The sequence below is a fragment of the Diadema antillarum genome, unplaced genomic scaffold, assembly GCF_040938485.1.
Source record: "Diadema antillarum isolate AM-2024a unplaced genomic scaffold, OU_Dant_1.0 seq00001116_RagTag, whole genome shotgun sequence".
NCBI lineage: Eukaryota > Metazoa > Echinodermata > Echinoidea > Diadematoida > Diadematidae > Diadema > Diadema antillarum.
In genome coordinates this window covers 605,585-612,701 of record NW_027271930.1, presented here as the reverse complement: position 1 = coordinate 612,701, position 7,117 = coordinate 605,585, and positions in this window count along the sequence as shown.

Sequence of the window (7,117 nt, the reverse complement as noted above, 5' to 3'; positions counted from 1 at the left end):
TTTCTTGTAATCACTGCCATGATCGTTATCATTATTGTGGATGATGCTGGCTATTCATAGTGGCGAAAGTTCGTTATTCTCAAACACAATAATTCCAGTGTGATTATGTTCGTTAATGCGAAAATAAAATTGGGCTGGTTAACCTGAGCAGTTTTGTGTCGTTATTCCGAAAGGTTGGTTAATCCGTCTCTTTTGGCTCCTGCATGATTACCACCAGTAACCAATCGCCTGTTCGTTTTATCATGTCACAACATATACCTTATCCTGATGATTTCACAAAAATGTTAGTCAGATTCAAACTTTTCGAGTAATATTTCATCAAACAGACAAGCAAGCAAATAAACATCAGCAAAACAGCATTATGTGTTTGAATGAGTTAGAGATAGCACTAATATGATAATGTTAAACTTGTAATGATAAAATGGCAACAAAGATACAGAGCTTCGGTATAGACCGAAGAATAAAAAGGTCACCCCCCCCCCCCCCCGAAAAATAGGAGATACTCAGAAAACTTTCAGTGGTAAAACGAAAAATAAAATCACATGACATTAAAGAGGAATAATACCCAAAGATATATAATTCATTTTTGTTGATTGAGTGAATGCAACAATAATATAAGCAGAACACGTATCAGTGAAGTTTGAGGAATTACATCCTTGAGACAAGACATTTAAAAATCATTTAATATACCGCCATAGCTGGATTAAAAGACTACGACAGTTCGTGACGTCACTGCAGGACAGCGATAATCATAAGGAAAAAACATGAAGAGAATTCAACATAATTATGTTCATTTTTATTTTAGAATCTAAACATTTCAGAAAGCAGGGGGAATATCACCCTTATGTCATCAAAATCAAGATTTTCTTTTAAAAATGAAATTGTGTGAGACATTCTCATGTAAAATAAATGAAGTTATGCCATCTTTTGGTTACAAGTCTTTTATTCACTCGCTATTTTTGTAAGTAATGATTATTCAATCATTTTTTTTTGCAGATATACCTTTTTAGAAATGGTCCCTTTTGAGGGGATGGTGTTGTTGCAAAATAATTCTTATTATATTTCATAATGATTTTACAAACCAATAGATGATTTTTCCTATTATAATTATGACAAGCAGCATCACTTCATCCAATTAATGAATGTGTGATTTTGACCCATATCTATATTTTTGAAGACAAATAAACTAGAAATAAATAATGAATTCTTCCTTCCAATGTATTCGGGACAACTTCACTCTTCTGTTTGTAAGAATCTTCATTCTTTTCTTTTTTTTAATTACACATCCTCTGAACCTCCTTTGTCCGTACAGCGCAAGATCGAAATAATGCTCTTTCGATACTCCAGCATATTATATATATATATATATGTATATATTTGGGGGAAGGGGGTGGGGGGATGGGGGATGGGGGATTTCTTATTCATTGTCTTTAAAAGAAACCTCCAGGTGACGTTTATCTTTTTGCATTTGAATATTATATTAATAGATATCGTTATTGAGTATAAGGGTTCCAGAATTTATAGTGATTGGGATGAGGAATAAGAATGTTTTCAAAATTCATAATAATTCACAATTGTTCAAGGAAGCAGAACAAAAGAAGAAATCATACATAAATCCTACACAAAATAAAGTAAGATTGTAATGGAATTAAAACTGCTGGAGAATGTGAGCCTCATCTGTCATTATCCTTGTTCAGTGTATCATAGGGTTTTTCAGAGTGTCAATTGGTTTATCTGTTCCAGAACCACAAAAAAAAAAAAATGCAATTTGTACTGTACAAAACGTTATCAGTTCATTACTTCAATGTGCCTGATGTGAAATCAAGATGATAATAATTTGTATTATGCCCCTTTATTGATATATCGTTATACAGTACTATATACTGTGATGTGTTGCACCGCGCCCACGTCTAGGGAGGGAGGCACTTCGAGCTATGAATACTCAGTCTCAGAAATTTAACTGTCATGTGGACTTTGTCTCTTCTGTAACAATAGGTGAGGACACTGGTACTCCGACACCAGTTAGATCATTCACGAAAAGAGGAAAATGTCATCACTAGTACCGGTATAAATATAGGAACAATCAACAACAATTTCAAATGCATTTGACCATCATAATGTAATCATATCAGGAATGCATATAGTAATGTTTTCGTGTAAGCGTAAATATTTTGTGTACAATACACTTCAGAATACTTCATGAAACAATGTAGGCCTATATTATATATACTTTGTGCTTTTTGGCCATCATCGAGATGATAATGAGTACTTTTTATTGATAGACTTAAAGAACGAACAAAGACAAAGGAAGGTGCATACATCATACATATAAAGTATAGCATTTAAATTATACATATATTTTAATATTTTCACCAATTTACACGATACATACAAGATGTCATGACCAAAATGCTTCTCATGGGGTATAAATGAATGATTAATAGCTAAATATTCAGCAAATGGATCAAAATAATAAACCAGATTTGTCATTCTCTCTCGAAATGACCTTTCCCCACCCCTCGGCCAGAAAATAGCATTTATCTGTGAGACCTAAATAAAGCAGGTAGACATTGACGTTCTTTTTAACCCATATCCGCCGATCTACGGGATTTTCCGTAGAAGCCGCGAACGCTGCAATCACCGAAGTACGGAAAATTCCGTAGTCGAGCTTGCCGCTGAAATAACGTCATTTTAACGTCATTTTAGCGTCATTTTGACGTCGTTTCTGCATTTGTAAGATATTATGACATTTGTTTATTTATAAATACATATACCTGTGTGATATTTAGGTCACGAATTGATATCATTTCTCCTGAAGTGATATGCATTGATTAGGATGGATGTGGTATCTCTTCAGGGAAGGTTGTAAAGAACAGTCTCTTTACATTAGTCAATGATATTTTTACTTGGAAAACACCTGTCATAAACAGAGCGATTGCATTATAATATTTTTGATTTATGAATAAATATCAAATGCGATATTTATTATTCATATTTTCATAAATTATGTCTGACTTCTGTCAACTGGTATATTTTTCTGATTGGTCAAAATGCATGGACATTTATATCATAAAGGGCAATTTTGTGCTCTTTCTTTTGATACGTAATTTGTCAACTTTCCTTTATTTTTTCTGCGTTTGAAAAAGATGTAAAGTTGAAAATGCTTTGAGTGCAAATATTTGTCTGTAGCGGCTCGGTACGAATGGCGTTTACATTAGTATAACGCAGTAGGCGGATATGGGTTAAACAGAAATTGATAGCAACAGTTCATCCATTTTCTTAGTGTAGCTATGGCCTGATGAACGTGTCTGTTGGAATCCCAGAAGAGTGCATATTTCTCTATAAACAAAAAAAAAAAGGTAGAAAGTAATGTTCAGTTTAGCGGAATATATTTGTATCAGCGTTAGAACATGCCTTGAACCATAATACAACATGTGTTTTGGGGGTAAAGTTGTGCAATACACCTTCGCGTCATTATCGACCACACCCAGGAATAGTGCGACGGCCACCGGAATCATAACACGACTAAGTTCACAACCGATGTGTATAGCGCCCTCGTCTCGTTGCCAAAAATAGACCTGCCTCTCAGGGGTGATAAATAGCCTATGATCATACTGTGCTTGATTCAGTCTGCGAAAGATTCATGTCCTGCACCTCGTCCTGGGCCCAGTCTCGACAACTTTGAAGTTTTTCTTTCCCGTCTCTTTGAGGTACACTTTCCGTTCACAGTAACAGGTTGGTTTTTATAATGATCAATAATCTACTAATTTGATTATCAAAGGCAATTTGGTTGTTGGTGCCGGTTATGTGTGTTGTTGTGATTTTTGTTTTGTGTGTATGTGTGGGTGTGTGTTTGTTAGTTTTTACAAAGTTTCGAGAAAATTACGTCGTTTTGTGTTCCTATCTTACTGCAGATTGGGTTTTTGTTTTGTTTTGTTTTTGTTTTTGTTTACTTTTCTTCCTTTTTTAGTATAAAGTGAATTTGACATTGCATTTCTTTAGTTTGTTTATTTTTTTTTGTTTACTATGAGTAAAAGAGCGAAAGAGCGAAAGAGCGAGGGAGAGTGACTGCTGGTGATATAGTTACATTAAGAGGACGTATAGACCAATCCATGTATACCCCTTCGTCATTCTTCAAAGGAGAGAGGGAGGTAATGGGCGGAGAGGTGCAGAGGTTTTCCTACCAACTCTTCTTCTAATGAGTAATGCAGTATATGAACTGGTTTGAAATACCCATAATCCAGTTCGGACCTCCTCAAGTGAAACAAAAAATGAGGTTCTGTGATACAGCATGTCGACTCTGCTATTTCAAAATGATCACCGCACGTTTGAGAAGAAGAGGGAGAGGGGACGGAAACGAAGACTCTCTAGAAATGAACTTTTGCCGTAAGATCCTGATGACAGGGGAGGTCAATGATGGCGTGTATTTGTTCAAATTTACTAAGTCGCCTTGTACTGGATAAAGGCGAGAAAGCAATTAGCTGCTCAAAACTAGCACTAAGGTGCTTTTTGCCTTTGACACGACGCATGGGGATCATTGGCAAGTTTTAACATAGGATTTTGATAGCCCTCTCGTCCCAAACAAAGCTACATACATCAGGCATTATTGTTTGAGAAGTCACTATAGAGGTATTGTTTACCATCATTGGAGCAGTAATTTTAAAAATGTTTGAGATATCACATTTTGATGCATAATTATGTGCAGGTCAGTTGCATTACAAAACATCATATGCCATAATAATGTAAGGAGATATCACTATTTTTCTGAATAAACCGTAACTATAGACGGTTTAGTCTAGAAACAATTTTATTTTAGCTATTGTTCGCATTTTGTATATCTAACAATACTTTACATTGATTATACTTTTCTTTTACATTGGTTATGTCTATCCTTAACCCACATTTTAGAACTATTTTGAAGCACTGAAGCTGGGTTTTTGTTTCATCTTCAAATGGTAAATAATGCCTTTAATTCTTGTGAAGAGACTTCCGGCGAAGGAGACGCCTATATGTTGATATTATCTATAGTTTCGAAGCTAGTTTCAACGCCACTGGTGGCTTTTTTGCATGCCATGAAACTGAGTAAATCAAACAAACAAGATCGTTTCATAAAAATCAGACATTATCATAAGACTGTTGAATAATAATACAGAAATCAAAGAATGAGAAAAACAGTATAACTATATAGATTACGATTGAGTTACATAATACTTATACAGGAAAGAAATCAAATAATAAAGGTTTGACATTATAACAAAGAGGAATAAGAAAGCATAAAGGAAATGAAGAACTGATAAAAACAAATAGAGAAAGGAACAGATGAATAAGAACAATTTTCAATGAGTCGAATGAAACGACGGAGAAAGCAAAAGGAAAAGGAAAAGAAGCATGCAGAAGACGACAGCGACGACGAAAGAGAAGACAATAATGATATTGATAATGATATAATAATGATAATAATAATAATAATAATAATAAAAGAAAAAGAAGAAGGTCTTCTTTATCCAGGGTATAGCCTCTTCAGTGTTGCCACTGCTCTGTCATTATAGGGCCCAACCATTAGATAACCCAGCGTTGCCATAAGGTTACACCCTTGGTCGCCTAGAGGGACGTGATGGGTAGGCCTATCATTATCCAAGGGCGTAGGCACTTACGGGCGGGAATCGAACTCGGATCATCTGATTGAGAGTCGGGAGTCTTATCCACTATGCCACAGCGCCAGAAAATCACCTAAGCGACAATATCTGACAAAGGATTAGCTCTAACCTCTCCGTCGCTATGAAAACAAGGAAGCACATATTATAGCGACTTATATCTAATATAGTTATATAGAACACAATGTCAGAGCATGGAGCTATGTGTACTGAAGCTGCATTGCTAGGGGCTTTTGTTGATCTGTCCACGCTTTGAGGGGCCTAATAGGGTTTATAGCAAATATTCAAATATCCGCGGCAATAAAATTGTGATTTTTCTCACAAAGGAATATCGCAAGGTACTTTTATTCTTGATGCTTTTGTTGATGTATAAAGTTTATAATGTATGCCGGCGTATATTGATCGATATATCATTGATCAGAGGTAGAGGGAGACACCCCCATCCAGCCAGGGAAAAGATGTCACACCATGATTTTAATTCATAACCTGATCATGATATCTCCTCCTATACATTATCTTGATTTACTTGTTCAGTGAATTACTTTCTTTCGTTTACACTGAATTTTATCTCGATGGAATATCTATCCCATCTCAAAGGCATGCTGTCGGCCATCTTCTCACAAGACAGTGTGTATACCATCACTGTGCCATAGGCTACACAATAAATCATCATTAGGATGATTTTATTTCAGAGAACCAAAAACAGGGAAAAGATATCATTTCCATCACCTAATTCTTCATTTTGTTCTTAGGGGTATGAGGTCCATCTTAAAAAAAAAACACAAACAAACAAACAAACAAACAAACAAAAACGAAAAGAAAAGAAATCCATCACCGTCCGCGGGATTCAGCCCAGAGATTCTTCCTGTTGGGATGGGGTAAAGTAATAAGGTAACATTAACCCTTGACACCCCCCCCCCCCACACACACACACACTGCACAAAAAGTTCCGCGGCCCCGCAAAAAAAAAAAAAAAACCCTCTAAAAGAAATAATAATAACTGTCATCGTAAGATACTTGAAGGTGCAAGACGACGTTTGCGGATTATCAGGGGCGGATCCAGGAATTCCGTAAAGGGGAGGCGCCTTTACAAAATTAAAGAGGGGCGCACGCCCCCCCCCCCCATTTTTTCTTTTTATTTCTTGTGTTTATATAAAAAATAAAGAGGGGACGCGCGCCCAGTGCGCCCCCTCTGGATCTGCCACTGTTAGTAATGTAATATGCAACACGAAGCGCAGATCTCTCCACAATCTTTAACTTGATCTAAAGAAACATTCACCTTTCTGTACTTTGCACACTGCTGTTTTAAAATAAATCGAAATCAGAAGAGTTTTCATCTTCTAATCACGATATTCTCACATGTGATGGAACGCACACACGCAAAAACCCCACAAAACATGAAAAATAAAACAAAACAGCACTCTGATGTCGTTTTATTACTGAGTATTGACGTATATTCATGC